Here is a 16,872-nt window from a genome sequence, read left to right on the forward strand (position 1 = left end):
CTGAGGAACTCCTGCAGTGTTGTCCTAGAAACAGGATGATTGACATCCCAACCACCACAACCCTGTTCCTTTGTGCGAGATATAACTGCAACCACTGGAGTGCTTTCTCCTTGATGCCCATTGACTCCAGCTCCAGGGATCTTCAAACACTACATACAATTTTTGTTTAATTATTTAAGGAGAGATATAGTTGCATTGGAGACAATTCAAAGAAGAACCACTAGGTTCATTCCTGAAATGAAGGGGTTATCTTACAAGGAAATGTTGAGCAGATTGGGCCTATACTAACTGGAGTTCAGAATAATGGGAAGTGATCACCCTGAAACCTAACACTTGAGCGATTTTGTCAGTGTGTATGCTGAGATAATCAGAGTCATAGAGTTGTACAGCACAGCAATGGGTTCTTTGGCTGACCATGATGCCCATCTTTGCTCATACCATTTGCCTTTTAAACATTGTAAACTAAACCCAGCCTGTCCAATGTTTACAGTATCGGGCAATCAAGAACTAGGAGGCACATTTTCAGAATAATCTCGAGTTAAGACGAGATGAGGGGGAGTTTCTTCTCCCGGAGGATCATGAACCCTTGGGATTATGTATCCCAGAGGTGTTTAGAGGTGGACATTTAAATATATTATAGAACATAGAACATTACAGCACAGTATAGGCCCTTTGGCCCACAATGTTATGCTGACATTATAAGTTCAGATGGACAATATTTTGAACTATACGGAGTCAAGGATTGTGGGGATTGGGCAGTAAAAGACAAATCTTGTCAGCCTTGGTCTTATTGAAAGTAGAGCAGTCTCAATGAATGGAATGTTTTCTCCTGGTTTTATTTCTTGTGTTTTACCTCTGGTCCCAGTGTTTATGGGCACTGTGTGATTTGGGGTGATATGTGTTCATGGTGTGCTAGATGGAAGGAAGTGTGTCCATGGCTGGGTTGGGTGTGTGTGGGTGTACTGAGGTGTGGTGTGTGTGTGTGGATGTATTGAGGTATGGGTGTATTGATGTTTGGGTATATTGAGGTGTGGGGTGTGGGGTATGTGTGGGTATATTGAGGTGTGGGTGTATTGAGGTGTGCGGTGTGTGTGTGTATTGAGGTGTGGGGTATGTGTGGGTGTATTGAGGTGTGGGTGTATTGAGGTTTGGGATGTATGTGGGTGTATTGTGGTGTGGGGTGTGTGTGGGTATATTAAGGTGTGGGGTACGTGTGGGTGTATTGAGGTGTGGGTATATTGAAGTGTGGGTGTATTGAGGTGTGGAGTGTGTGGGTGTATTGAGGTGTGGGGTGTGTGTGGGTTTATTGAGGCTTGGGAGTATTGAGGTTTGGGTGTATTGAGGTGTGGGGTGCGTGTGGGTGTATTGAGGAGTGGGGTGTGTGTGGGGTATTAATCCCTTCACTGGGTGGTTCTGGTGATGACATGAAAAGGCGCAGACCGTTCCTCAGCCTTCACCTCATCGACACTCCTACACTGAGCACAGAACTTGTCCACTCTCCCGGGGCCGAGCTCCCACAGACTCCTTGGTCACGAATCTAACCTTCCACCACCGCTGTGTGAATACACGTTGTTCCCACCTGTCCTGCACGTCCCCCGGTGTGAGGCTGAGCCCGGTCCCGCTCCGGTCCCAGTTCTATAGATCAGCCCGGTCCGGTCCTGGTCCCAGTTCCAGTCCCTCAGCCCAGCTCAGCCGGTCCGGTCCCGTTCCGTTCCCACAGATCAGCCCGGTCCGACAGTCCAGCCGGTCCGGTCCCAGTCCCGGTCGCAGTCCCTCAGCCCAGCTCAGCCGGTCCCAGTCCCACAGATCAGCCCTGCCCAGCCCAGCCGGTCCGGTCCCACGGCCCGGAACAATCTCCACTCCCGCCGATCCGTCCGATGACGAGTTAAAGTCCGGGGCTGTACCTGAATGACGTCACTACCCGGACTACAGCAACTTCCTGAAACTCAGAAACAGGCGGCGACCGAGGGAGTTTGTCCCGGGACAGTGGGTGAGGGAGCGCCCGGAGACGGAGGCAGAGAGGGAGGGAGCGCCTGGGAGAGGTTGACCCTGGAAGGAGGGAGCGCCGGACTCGGCGGTCGGACGGACGACGCTTGCGGTGAGTTCATTTTCCGGAGATCCGCAACTCCCCAATGACCCGAGACTTCATCTGACCGGGGGCGCCCCGCAATCGGGCGGAGATCTGGTGGTCCTCCCCGCCCCTCCCCGTCATCCACACCCTCCCCCCCCCATCCACACCCTCCCCCCCCATCCACACCCTCTCCCCCCCCATCCACACCCTCTCCCCCCCCATCCACACCCTCTCCCCCCCCATCCACACCCTCCCCCACCCCTCATCCACACCCTCTCCCCCCCATCCACACCCTCCCCCACCCCTCATCCACACCCTCCCCCCACCTCATCCACACCCTCCCCCCACCTCATCCACACCCTCCCCCCCACCTCATCCACACCCTCCCCCCACCTCATCCACACCCTCCCCCCACCTCATCCACACCCTCCCCCCACCTCATCCACACCCTCCCCCCACCTCATCCACACCCTCCCCCCACCTCATCCACACCCTCCCCCCTTCCACACCCTCCCCCCACCTCATCCACACCCTCCCCCTTCATCCATGCCCTCCCACACACTCCCCCATCATCCACACTCCCTCCTCCCCCCTCGCCCCTCCCCACCACAACACAGACCCCCTCCACCCCACTTCAACCCCCCCCACTTCAGACCCCCCCACCCTCTCTCCCATTCTCTCCCCCTTGCTCCCCTTTACCCACAGTTTATTCCCCACCCAACAAACGAAACACTGGGGTGAGGGGCAGTGCAAAGGGAGGTGAGGTCTTTGGGACCTTCATGAACCAGGACCTTGGGCACTGCAGAGCAGTTTGTCCTTCTTTCAACGTCACAAACACTTTCACTGGTCAATAACAGCGATGGCCCATGGTATTTTGCTGTGCGAAAATTCGCTGCAGGATTTCTTCAAAGCAAATGATATCCTTGAACTGCTTTACTGGCTGGAGAGAGCTTTGGGATGTCCTGGTTCTAAAAGTGTGGTAGAAAACAAGGTTGACCCACATCTGGTTTGCACTCAGTGGAAGGTGTGTCCTGAAGTCAGTACCTCTTCACTCTCTGCAGGAGTTTCCTTTTTCACCACCAAATACTTCATAGTTTAAGAACACCAAAAAAACTATGGTTGTTTTTTTCTGACAGCTCTCAGCCCTGTTTCTCCTCGTGACCCTAGTTCCCCTCCTTCAACTCAGACTAGTGAATCTACATTAAAATCTCTCTTACTCAATTGTCACTAAAAAGTGACTCCCCAAGTCTAGATGCACTCTGCAGAAAGGTTTTTACATCTTTTCTCATTGCTCCAATCTATAAACCTAAAATGCTGTTTTGTTTTCCTAAAAAAAAGCTTTATCACATTGGCTAAGTTGGGGGTCCCTGTGTCTCTGATTATTTACTTGGTGAACTTCTGTTCTCTGTTTATTACCTGTTTCTTCCTCCAAGATATGACCTTATATTTCTCCAAGACATTTTTCTCTGTGTATTCTGTTCCTTAGACAGCCAGACAATCACCAACAATGGCTTCTCTTCCTGCCCAGATGTTGCCCCCAGGATTTCTCTGTGGACCCCCCCCCCCCCCCCCCCCGTAAACATGGCATTGTTTTGCACATCCACCACCATCCCACCTCTCATTGACCCTGCCACTATCTCTCAGTTTGCCTGATATCCAGCCTGGATGTAGGTCATTCCCGAATTTAATCACCCACTACCCTGGAATGTTTTGCATCATACAAATACAAGTTAATTTCCTCATTTTTCCCGTTGGCTTTATCCGTCAATCTTCCTGAAATCCTTTGCTGGATTAACTATGTGATGTAGGGAGCAGCCAAAGCACCAAGCCCACTGTGACCACCGGCTTGTCCTTGTTTCAGGATGGTCTGAATTGTCTTTGCATTATTTTGAACGATCTGCCCCACACCTTCACTAACACTGACACCACATTTACCCCTTTAATGATACCTGAGAATGTTGGTTTTGGCTTTATTTGATTCTTGTCCTTTTCCCATAAGTTTCAGAGCCCGTGACATTACTCCATAGTTCTAAGTACCACTTCATTTCTATTTTGACGGGTTTGAGCATTCACAATCACAGTCTTGACATTTTTTGGGATGTTGATACCTTCATTCATTTATGAAATGGCAGGGGCCTTTGTCTCTAACTCCTAGAATGCTGCTTTCCCTCTTTATTCTGAGAATGTTTTCCAAAAATTTCAGCTCTAACTTCGGTTCTGTTTCATCACTCTTATCAATCACTGCACCCTGACCGTATTCTGTATTAATTAATAGTTTCCATTTAACCTTTCCATCAAGAACTTGTGCCAGTAACCCCTCCCTCAAAACAAAATGAATCCTTCCTTGTGCTCCTACATTGACCATCTTAACACTGCTCTTCAGTTGTCCCTCTGCTGCCGCAGGACACAACCCAATAGTGGGTTGTGGACAACCCAATAGTGCCACCCTATCTATCTGCACATTCAATGGCCTTAAACTGTCTTTGCAAAGCTGGCTGCATGTATTGAATGCCTAATCTGTTGTTGACCATCAGTGACACGGTTTTGGATTCTGTGGAGTCCGTGAGTTTTCTGCATTTACCTTTGTGATGTTTTATCTTTGTTTGTATCATATTCTATAAGCTGACGATCATGAATGCTGCTTGCAATTCTTGTCCAATTGAGCGTTTTAAGAATATATTTGGAGTGTGGAATTACTGGCAGCAAGAACTTTCCTCACCTGTGGAAAGTTGATAATATGTGCAATTTTAGAACTGGAATGCAGGAACAGAAAAATCCTGGGGTTCTGAGTACAACAAGGTAATAATGCTGTTTCCAAACAAAAATGTAAGCTGGGCTGTCGTCTTAATTGATGGAGTAATTGGATAAAAAAGCAAGGAGGTTTTGCTAAATCTTTATAAACAGTACTTGAGCTCCAGCTGAAGGGTTGTGTCCAATTATGGGCTCCATATTTTAGGAAGGATGTTAATGACTCGAAGAGGGTGTCGGGATGGTTTACGCCAACATTTGCTGAGCTGATCAGCCCTAGCCTGTTGACCTCTATCAGCTTCTCTGGTCTAACTCTCTTGGAACAATTCTAGAAAACCTCTGTTTTGAAGGGAATTGGACACAGTCTTGCAGCTGTGCTCTAAAGAGTTTCTTGTCTTGAGTGCAGTTGTTCTGTGTCTCTTACAGTTGGGGCATGGAGGAGGGGACTGCTGTTTATTCAGTGCCGACAGTGGGTATTTTATTGACTCTGCCATAGGTTTTTCTTTGGACTGAGGTTGGTTTGAGAGTTTTGTTTACTGTTGTCAATTTGAGGAGGTGAGGTATATGAGAGGGAATGTTGCTATCCTTTATTTCAATAGTTTAGTCATCAGCCATTAAAACAAGCATTTCAAAGAAATTTTCAAACCTTTTTATTTTGTCTATTAGTTCCTTATTCTGTCTATTTAAATAATTTGATGTCTCACCCTGTCAGTATGAAATGAGAGAGTTAGCAGCACATTGGCTGTCGGGCACTACCCACTTCTGTGCCGAGGTCCCTTTGTTGGCAGGTGGGCTGGACCTCTGTCTCTACTGACAGGTGTCTTGTGCAGTTTGAATTAGCTCGGCAGTGTAATGGGAAGTAAAGCAGAACCGGAAATTGAAGGTAAAAAATTTGGGACAGTTTGGAAAAGAGATCAAACAAATGTTTAAGAGCAGACAAGTAATGAGTCTGCCTTGTGCTTAATGGTATTGAACTAATTGGCTGCTTTTTCTGTGAAGTTAAGATGAAGTTTTCACTTCAAGAACACCTTGCACTTGTGGGAATTCACTCCAGATTATTCTCATTAAACTACACAGGTTGCTAATTTTGGGGACATCAAGGCCTTTATTTATTTATTCATTCATTCTATGGATGTGGGCTTCACAGGCTGAGCCAGCATTTAATTGCCCAGGTGGTGGTGAGCTGCCTGTGTGAACCTCTGCAGCCCTTGAGGTGTAGGTATACCCACAGTGCTGTTGGGAGGGAGGACATTCTGCTGTTTCTGATAGTTGGAGGTTATTAGGTTGTTGGAGGTTAAAGTGCTATCTGAGAAGAGCCAACTGTCTAAGGCCTGAAGACCTTCAACACTGTTTCCCTGCAGCAAAGTTTTAATTGTTGCCACAAACAAAATGCTAGAGGAACTCGCGGATCAGGCAGCATATGTGGAGGGAAATGGACAGTCAACGTTTCAGGTCGAGACCCTTCATCTGGATTGAAAGATAAGAGGGGAGGTAGTCAGTATAAAAAGGTGAGGGGAAGGGGTGGGGTAAGAGCTGGCAGGCAATAGGTGGATCCAGGTGAAGGGGGGTGATAGGCAGATGGAGGAGGGGAGACTGGGAATAGTGACAGGCTGGAGGTGATTGGTGGAGGTGACAGAGGGCTGCAGATGATGGACACTGATAGGAGAGGAAGGTGGAGCCTGGAACCGAGGGAGGTGGGGAGGGCAGATATGAACTGTGGGGGGAGGGGACCCAGTGTGAAGAGTGTGGTGGTGATGGGCAGATGGAGTGGGTAGAGAAGGGGAAAGAAACAGGGTGATGGGGGCTGGGGTGGGTGGAGGAGGAACTGGGAAGATCAAAAGGAAAAAGAGAAGGGACAGGGCAAAATTGGACAATTCAGTGTTCATGCCCTTGTTGCTGCCCTTGTTTTGGGGTCATTGTAGGACAGTGAATTAGGCTGTGTTCAGTCCAATAGTCACTGGTACCTGTCATAAAGCAGGGAAATGGGCACTTTGGCCACCGTCTTCACCAACCATTAAGCACCCATTTTACACCCAATCCCACCTCATTCCCATTAAACCCCCCCCCCCCCCCCGTGCTGTCACTCACCTACACACTGGAGGCAATTTATAGCAGCCAATTAACCTGTCAACCTACACATTTTTGGGATGTGGGAAGAAACTGGAGCAGCAGAGGGAAACCCACACGGTGATGGGTGAGGAGGGAAAGTTGTGTCTGGTGGTAGCATGTTGTGGAGATGGCAGAAATTACAGAGGATGATCAGTCGAAGGTTGAGGATAAGGAGGACCTGTCCCTACTGAGTGGGAGCGATGCAGGAAGTGGAGCTGACTTGGTTGAGATCCTTGTCACTTATGCTGAAGGGGAAGCCAAGGTAAAAGAAAGCCTTTCAACAGTGGTGTGGAACTATCAGAACAGATGAAGGAAGAGTAATGTATGTTGCAGATTGAAAAGCTAACGTGTGGAAGCAGAGGATATGGGTTAGAGTTCTTAATGAATATTGTGCAGCTGTTTTCACGAGAGGGAGGGAAGGAGGATGTGTACAAAATGTTGAATATACAAGAAAATTTTATGGGTTTTGGTATCTTTGAAAAATCTCCATGCCCAGATGGAGTATATCCTATGCTGTTAAAGAAAGTTTGGGAGGAAATTGTGAGGGCTCTAACTCTCATTTTTCAGTCCTCCCTGGCTACGGGAGTGGTGTTGGAAGACGAGAGCTGCCAATACTGTATAATTTAAAAATGAAATGACAGAAGCAGGAACAATCCATTCAGCCTCGGGTCTGCTGCCCACTCAAGATGATACCACTTTCCTGCTCTCTTCCCCATAGTCCTGTCTTTAGTGTCCAGAACACTATTGGTCATCTCAAGTATATTCAGTGACTTAGCCTCCTGTCATAGTGCATTCCACAGTTTCACCATCCTCAGGCTGTTTCTCCTCACCTCAGTCCGATGTCTTCCTGAGGCTGTGACCCCCTTGTTCTAGACCCTTCCCAGCCAGGCATAGCATCCTCCTGGCATCCTGCCTGTCATAGAATCATAGAAAGTACAGCACAATACAGGCCCTCCGGCCCACAATGTTGTGCCGACCTTTAAGCCGCACCTAAAAGCTACCTAACCCCTTCCCCCCACATATCCCTTTATTTTAAATTCTTCCATATGCTTATCTAACAATCTCTTGAACTTGACCAATGTACCTGTCTCCACCACCGCCCCAGGCAGTGCATTCCATGCCCCAACCACTCTCTGGGTAAAAAAACCTTTCTCTGATATCTCCCTTGAACTTCCCACCCATTACTTTAAAGCTAAGCCCTCTTGTATTGAGCATTGGTGCCCTGGGAAAGAGGCGCTGGCTGTCTACTCTATCTATTCCTCTTAATATTTTGTACACCTCTATCATGTCTCCCCTCATCCTCCTTCTCTCCAAAGAGTAAAGCCCTAGCTCCCTTAGTCTCTCCTCATAATGCATTCTCTCTAAACCAGGCAACATCCTGGTAACTTTCCTCTGCACCCTTTCCAACACTTCCACATCCTTCCTATAATGAGGTGACCAGAACTGGACACAATACTCTGTGTGGTCTAACCAGAGTTTTGTAGAGCTGCATCATTACCTCGTGGCTCTTAAACTCGATCCCACGACGTATGAATGATCCGATAAGCTTTCTTGACTACCCTATCCACCTGTGAGGCAACTTTCAAGGATCTGTGGATATGAACCCCCAGATCCCTCTGCTCCTCCACACTACCCAGAATCCTGCCATTAACTTTGTACTCCGCCTTGGAGTTTGTCCTTCCAAAGTGTACCACCTCACACTTCTCCGGATTGAATTCCATCTGCCACCTCTCAGCCCAGCTCTGCATCCTATCAATGTCCCTCTGCGATCTTTGACAGTCCTCCACACTATCCACAACACCACTGACCTTTGTGTCATCTGCAAACTTGCCAAACCACCCTTCTACACCCTCATCCAGGTCATTAATAAAAATCACGAAAAGTAGAGGTCCCAGAACCGATCCTTGTCGGACACCACTAGTCACAGCCCTCCAATCTGAATGCACTCCCTCCACCACAACCCTCTGCTTTCTACAAGCAAGCCAGTTCTGAATCCATATGGCCAAGCCTCCCTGGATCCCATGCTCTCTGACTTTCTGAAGAAGCCTTGTCAAATGCCTTACTAAAATCCATGTAGACCACATCTACTGCACTACCCTCATCAATCTTCCTGGTCAACTCCTCAAAGAACCCTATCAGGCTAGTGAGGCAAGGTTTTCCCTTCACAAAGCCATGCTGGCTGTCCCTGATCAGACCATGATTCTCTAAATGTCCATAGATCCTATCTCTAAGAATCTTTTCCAACAGCTTGCCCACCACAGACGTAAGCCTCACTGGTCTATAATTCCCTGGACTATCCCTACTACCTTTTTTGAATAAGGGGACGACATTTGCCTCCCTCCAGTCCTCCGGTACCATTTCTGTGGACAACGAGGACTCAAAGATCCTAACCAACGGTTCAGCAATCTCCTCCCTCGCCTCGAGGAGCAGCCTGGGTAATATTCCGTCAGGCCCCGGGGACTTATCTGTCCTAATATTTTCTAACAGCTCCAACACATCCTCTCTCTTGATATCTACATACTCTAGAACATTAACCTTACCAACACTGTTCTCAGTGTCATCACTGTCTAGCCTTGTCAGAACTTTCTGTGTTTCAGTGAGATCCCTTGTTCTAAACTGGAGTGATACAGGCCTGGTCAACTCATTCTTTCTTCATACATCAGTCCGGCCTTCCCAGGAATCAGTCTCATGAACCTTAGCTGTACTCCCTCTATGGTAATATCTCCTTCCTTGGGTAAGGACACCAAAGCTGCACTCTCTTTTCCAGCTGTGGTCTCACTAAGGCCCTGTATGATTGTACTAAGATATCTTCTGTACTCAAAACCTCTTCCAAGGAAGGCCAACGATGAAGGGTTGTAGGTTAATTGCCCCTGGTGTGTTAGGTTAGTGGGGAGAATGAAATGGGATCAGTTGTGTAGGTTAGTGTAAAAGGACCGTGGCAGGCTCGGTAGGCTGAAGGGCCAGTTTCTGAGCGGTGTGACGGACTCGATAACATTAGATTGCTGCCTTAACTTGGTAAATTGGTTTATTATTGTCACATGTACCAAGGTACAGTAAAAAACTTTGTTTTGCATGCCATCCATACAGATCATTACACTACATCAGTGCATTGAGGTAGCACAAGGGAAAACAATAACAGAATGCAGAATATTGCTACAGAGAAAGTGCCGTGCAGGCAGACAATAAGGTGCAAGGCCATAACAAGGTAGATTGTGAGGTCAAGAGTCCATCTTATCGTACTAGGGGACTGTTCAATAGTCTTATAACAGTGGGATAGAAGCTGTTCTTGAGCCTGGTGGTATGTGCTTTCAGGCTTTTGTATCTTCTGCCTGATGGGGGGAGGAGAAAAGAATATCTGGGGTGGGTGGGGTCTCTGATTATGTTGTCTGCTTTGCCGAGGAGGGGAAGCTGGTTTCTTGCCATCTTGGGCAGAGCAGTTGCCGTACCGGATAGGATGCTTTCTGTGGTGCATCGATTAAAAATTGGTGAGGGTGAATTGGGACGTGCTGAATTTCTTAACCTCCTGAGGAAGTAACTTATTGCTTTTTTTACATTGGCATTTACCAAATTATCAACATTTGAGTAATAATTTGTCTTATTCCTACCAAAGTGGATGACTTTACGTTTATCCACTTTATGCTGCATTGAGCACATATTTGCCCACACACTCAACTTGTCTAAATCACCGTGATGTCTCTGCGTTCTCTTCACAACTCACATTCCCACTCAGTTTTGTGGCATTGACAAACTTGGAGCATAAAGTCATGGAGTCCTACAGCACTCTGCCCTCTCCTTGGCCTTTTACATTGTCCCACTGAAGCCCAGTATAAGCTCCAGGAACTGTACCATCCGTCTAGGTGGCCAATAGCCATCAGGATTCCAGACTGAATTCAAGTTTCAATTGACTGTCCTTTGCTATTTGTGTCCAGTTCTGATGTTGGAGCAAATGATGCTTTGGCGCCTTGGTATGTCAGGGGGTATCTATGGGGAAAGCAGGCAGAGCTGGCAGTTCAGGCCAATGACTTTTCATAATGGAAGGGGGAGAGGAGGAGTGTCATTGGCCAAGGCACTTTTATTGCTGTCTGACAAACTTAATTGATTTTTTGGAGGATGTACAAGGTACAAAGAGGCACAAGGCAGTGTATTTGATGTAATTAGTTTATAACGAAACAAAAAAAAATTGATGCTGGAACTCTGAAATAAAACAATAGAAAATGCTGAACAGTCAGCAGATCGGGCAGTATCCGGAGGATAAAGGAACAGTTAGCGTTTCAGGTCTCAAGACCTTTGGTCAGAATTTTGACGGGGTCCCATATGCAGGCTGGTCAAAAAGTAAAAGCCCATGAGATCCAAAGAGTAGCAAATTGGAACCAAGCCTGGCTCGGTAGCAGGAAGCAAAGAATGATGCATTGGTGATGTAGGTGTTACAGTGGAGTTCCAGGGATCAGTACGTGGTCCATTTGTGTTTCTAGTAATAGTTTAGGACCAAGTATGGAGATTTCATAAAGACTTTTGCAGATGATACAAAAGTTGTCCATGTAGTTGACACTGAGACACAAAACTATAGACTGCACAAATATATTGATGGCGTGGACATTTGAGCAAAAAATTAAATAGAATTTAATCCAGAGAAGTGTGCAGCAATGCATTTGGGGAATGTATCAAGGCAAGGAATATACAGTGATGAGGAACATTTTGAAGATTGTACTGGAGAGGGTGCAGACAAGATTCACCAGGATGGTGCCTGGGATGGAGTGTTTCAACCATGAGGGGAGACTGGAGAGGCTGGGTCTGTTCTCCCTGGAGTGGAGGAGGTTAAGAGGGGACATGTCTGAGGTATATAAAATTATGAGGGGTATAGATAGGGTAGACTGTAGGAAATTTTCCCCCATTTCAGAGAGAGATAAAAATAGAGGACAGAGATTCAGGATAAGGGTTGGATATTTAGAGGGGATCTGAAGGGGACCTTCTTCACCTAGAGAGTGGTGAATACCTGGAATGCACTGCCTGAGAGAGTGCTGGAAGCAGAGTCATTGACAATATTTAATAAGTGCCTAAACAAGCATCTCAAGAAGTGTCTAGACAGACACTTCTGAATCGCTTGAGCATAGAAGGCCACGGACCCAGTGCGAAGGTGGGATAAACTGGGTGGAGGTTCTTCAGTTGCACACATGAGACTGCAGATGCTGGAAACTGGAGCAACATACAAGATGCTGGAGGAACTCAGCAGGTGAGGCAGCGTCTGTGGGGAAATGTTTTGGCTGTGCAGGTCAAGTCATTGGGTGTACTTAAGGCAGAGATTGACAGGTTCTTGATTGGTGAAGGGGTTAAGGGTTATGGGGAGGTGGTGAGAAAATGGGGTTGAATTAGAAATCAGCCATGACTGAGTGGTGGAGCAGACTCGATGGGCTGAAGGGCCTAATTCTGCTCCTATGATTTATGGGGTCAAGACCCTTCATCCTTTGATAAGAAGAGTGAGTGGCCCCTGGGCTGAGAATTTTTATAGTTCTTCCCAGGTAGAGGGAACAATGCTGGTTTCTTTCTTTGTAAGTGCTGAGTTTCTTTCTCCACCCCCAACACAAACAGTGGCCCAGAGCGTTGGAAGAAAACGGTTTAATAGGCACCTGTCTGACTGCAGATACCGGCTGTTATTATGTCACACTGTCAGGAGGAGACGGTGAATTTTCTGTGCTGGAGCTGTTGGTATCTGAGAACGAGAGCGGATGTGGGCTTGTCCTTTGTATTCGGCTGAGACATGCAGGTGAATGAGAGTCACCTTCAGGTAGACAAATGATCTCGGCCATTTCCACGTCACTTGGTGACTTCCCTCAGCTGAGGAGCGTCTGTTGGCAAATGAGCTCAACCCCACCCCCACCTCCTTCCACTCAGTTGGAGCCCCCCTCACTCCTGACACCCTCTCGCTCCTGCCCTCCCTACTCCCCGCCCCCTCCCCCCACCATTCCTGCCCCTGAGGCCCAGAATCTGTGACCCCAGTATATCTCTGGGGCAGCCCAACCATAGTGGAGCTCACAGGGTCCGAGATCCAATGGGTCAGCGATGCAACAGCAACCCCTGGGCACCTGTGCACTCTGGCCCCACATGCCCCTTCCCCTCACTGCCCTTTGTGGGGGTAGATATGGTGAGCACTGTGTGGAAGAGTGGGGTGGTGTGGGGGGGCTGGGTGTGTGGTGCGGGGGCTGGTGTCAGTGAGTCTAGGAATTTGCTATTGGGGTTGGACACGTTGGGGGTGAGTGGGGGGGGGGCGTTGCTGAAGTGGTGGGGAGGCAGTGGTGCTGTGGCTCGGGGCTCTGCCAGAATCTCGTTGCTGTGACTAAGCTTGCTCGCAGGGGGCAGCAGGTTGAACACAACCTGACGTCAGGGATGTGTGGTGTTTCGATGCAGCAGAAGCTTCTCATTTTGCGAACTGCCATCCCAGGACATGGAGATGGGTGGCTCTGAGTCTCGTGGCTGACAGTCCCGGGGACACTTGTCTGCAAGAGCTTTTGTTCAGCTGGAATTCACTGCTGCCAATTCACTGGGACCACGGAGGTGAGAGAGGGAACTGAAGGCTGCTGTGAGCAAGAGGGATTCAGGAACCTGAGGTGGTGGGAGCTTGTGGAAAACTGGCTACACACCTGGCTGGCTCCGTAACTCCCTGTTCGAGCTGGTGAAAGGCTGGTTGTGGACTGCAGTCTCTTGTGTCTCTGGTTGTGCAAAGCCAGCTTTATATGTCCAGAAATAACTCTTCTCAGTCAGAATGAATTGAGGTGGTGGGAGTAATGAATTCTGATTCCTTTGATACTTTAGCACTTGCTGGTTAGTCTGGGTTCTTTGTAGTCTGGATATGCATTAATTTCACAGATTTCAAATTGGAGGATGTGTGAATTGTTGTATTTGTGTTTTGGATTTTCACAGAGTTCAGTAGATCGATGCCACTGGGAATTCAGGAGTTGAGTGAAACAGGTTGGTGGCTGGGACACCAGAATCAGGTTTATTATCACTGACTTGACATGAAACGTGTTGTTTTGTGGCAGCAGTATAGTGCAAAGACAAATTTACTATAAATTACAAAATAAATAATGCAAAAAAAAGGAATATCGAGGTAGTGTTCATGGATTGTTCGGAAAGGACACAATGTTTATTCCATGTTAGATTTAATTACTGATTTAAAAACAAAGCTTGGTTCAGGGAGAGACCTGGAAGGAATGAAGTCAATGTCACTGTGCACAGTGCTCACCTGTGTGTGTGTGTAGGTGGGTGTACGCTGCACCAGGCCTGGTTCTGTGTGTGTGTACGCCACACCCTGTCTGTCCAAACTGCCCCCAGGTCTCGCTTTACTAATCTCACTCCATCACTGATGTGTGCGTTGGTGTAACTGATAAGGAGCACTAATGTACAGGACTGTAAGTGACAAGTGAGTTTTACAGCAGCTTTGAGCAGTGGAACAATCGTTCGGAGTGGTGAGGATGAGTGAAATGGAACATTCAGCAAATTGGTGGGTGGAAGACTGCACTGAGGAGCAGGAGAGGGGGAAGTGTAGTGTGCAGCTGTGGTGAGCTTCAGGTCTGGCGTCTCGGGCACTTGAAGTGTCATGATACATGATTTCATTTACATGGAAACAAGAGTAGCAGGAAAATGTATATAAATATTATCTAAATGGTTTGAGAGTGCAGAGTTCAGATGCAAAGAGATCTGGGTGCCAAGTATGTCTCACTAAAGGGCAGTGTGCGGGTGCAGCAGGTGATTGGGAATATTTTTGTTATGTGATACTTCCGTTTCAAGGACCTTGGCGGGATCACGTCTGGAACCCCGTGTGCAGTGTTGGTCTATTTAAGGAAGGGTGTAAATACATTGGGAGCAGTTCAGGGAAAGTTATCTAGACTAATCTTGGAATGGGGGATGTGTCTAACACAGAAGGATTGGACAGAAAGGCTTGTCTCCAATGAAGGTTAGAAGAGTGAGAGGCAACTTGCGTGAAACATACAGAATCCTAAGTGGTCTTGATGGTGGATGTGTAGAGAAATGTTTCCTCTTGTGGAAGAAGCTTGATGTAGGGGAACTGTAAAAATAGCGGTTGTCCATTTAACATTGGTGAGGAGAAATTCTGTTCTCTGAAAGTTGTGAATCTTTGGAAGTCTTCCTCAAAGGGGGCTGGGAGCAAAGTGTTTGAAAATACCTGATCAGCAAGGGAGTGAAAGGTTACTGGGGTAGACAATGTAGAATTGAAATTGCAATCAGTTCAGCCACAATCTTATTAAATGGTGGAACAGGTTTGAGGGGCCGAGTGGCCTACTTCTCCTCCTAACGTGTGTTTCATTTATTGACCAGCCACGCACCCACATTTTTGGCTTTCCCTCTCCCCGGCAGTAACATCTCTTCCTAACCTGGTCCCCCATCCCAACGTGATGGGAGCTCCCTGTGACTGTGGTTCCGTTTCTCCCTTAGAGCCGGCAGCCCGTGTCCCAGCCTCGTGATGTGGAGATGCCAGAAAGCGGTGGGCGAGGGGAGGCTTCGGCTTTTGTTATTTTAATTTGGAGCTTTTGAATGAATCTTTAGAAGCCAATTAAACGCAGATTGCATTGTCCCTGAGTGATTCTGTGTCATTCAGTTCCCTCCCTGCTGACACATTGTGGAATTAATCTATTCGAGATGTGGGGGAGGGAGATGATGAGCTGGGGTGGGGAGCAGTGGTGGAGAGAGACAGAGGCTGATGTTGGTGGATGGGGTGGGGGCAGATGGGGAGACGGTGTTGGTGGGTGGGGTGGGGGCAGATGGGGAGACGGTGTTGGTGGGTGGGGGCAGATGGGGAGACGGTGTGGGTGGGTGGGGTGGGGGCAGATGGGGAGACGGTGTGGGTGGGGAAGACAGCATTGGTCGTTGGGTTGGGGAGTTGGTGTGTGGGGTGGGGGAGATGGTGTTAGTGGGTGGGGCTGGGGAGAAACGGTTCGAACAGTGGGGGGGAGGGGGGAGGAGAATGGAGCAGATGGGTTGAAAAAATATATTTTACTCTTTTACGTAAGATACATTATGTATATATCGAAAGGTTGAGTGAGCTCGGGCTTTTCTCTTTGGAGAGAAGGAGGATGAGAGGTAACTTGATAGAGGTGCACAAGATGATAAGAGGCACAGATCGAGTGGACAGTCAGAGACTTTTTCCCAGGGTGACAATGGCTGACACGAGGGGACATAATTTTAAGGTGATTGGAGGAAGGTATAAAGGGGATGTCAGGGGTAAGTTTTTTTACACAGAGAGTGGTGGGTGCGTGGAACGCACTGCCTGCAGGGGTTGTGGGGACAGATACATTAGGGACATTTAAGAGACTCTTAGATAGCCACATGAATGATAGAGAAATGGAGGGCTATGTGGGAGGGAAGGGTTAGATTGATGTTAGAGCAGGATAAAATGTTGGCACAACATTGTGGGCTGAAGGGCCTGTACTGTGCTGTAATGTTCTATATATTCGCTTTTACTTTCCTACCAAAGTCCAGCACCACATTTTCAGCATTAGACTTCACCTGTCTGCCGACACTGGTGTGAATGGAGAATTGGTGACTGGACAGAGAGCAAGTGAAGGGGTCTCCTGGGGTCATCTGGCTCTGACTGCTGGGTTCCTGCACAGATCGATCTTGGGACCGAGGGATTCACAATTTCTACAGTGCTTGGGCTAAGAGGACCAAATATCACACTTCCAGGTTTGCTAATGATATCAAACTAGTGGGACTGTGTGTATGGCAGAGGATGTCAGAACACTTCAAGTGGAAGTAAATGAGATGGGTGAGTGGGCAAGAACATGGCAGATGAAGCTACAGTTGCCAGGGAACTACAGGCCGGTCTGCTTGACATCAGTGGTGGGGAAGTTACTGAAGGGAATTCTGAGGGACAGGATCTACCAGCAGTTGGATAGACAAGGTCTGATTAGGAGCATGACTTTGTGCGTGGAGAG

General features: G+C 47.9%; 1 protein-coding gene across 2 annotated transcripts in view; it reads left to right on the plus strand.

The window, feature by feature from the left end:
- Positions 1–1,919: 1,919 nt before the first annotated feature.
- LOC127571753 (protein kinase C delta type-like) overlaps positions 1,920–16,872 on the plus strand; it is an 83,730-nt gene continuing 68,777 nt past the window's right edge. Inside the window, exon 1 of one of the 2 annotated variants that reach the window (XM_052018426.1) lies at positions 1,920–2,098. The gene's annotated coding sequence lies outside the window, so the exon portion shown is untranslated. Of the gene's footprint in view, positions 2,099–13,342; positions 13,478–16,872 lie in introns of those variants that run through there. The other variant, XM_052018427.1, reaches the window with a different exon arrangement.

The sequence above is a fragment of the Pristis pectinata genome, chromosome 6 (assembly GCF_009764475.1).
Source record: "Pristis pectinata isolate sPriPec2 chromosome 6, sPriPec2.1.pri, whole genome shotgun sequence".
Classification (NCBI taxonomy): Eukaryota; Metazoa; Chordata; class Chondrichthyes; order Rhinopristiformes; family Pristidae; genus Pristis; species Pristis pectinata.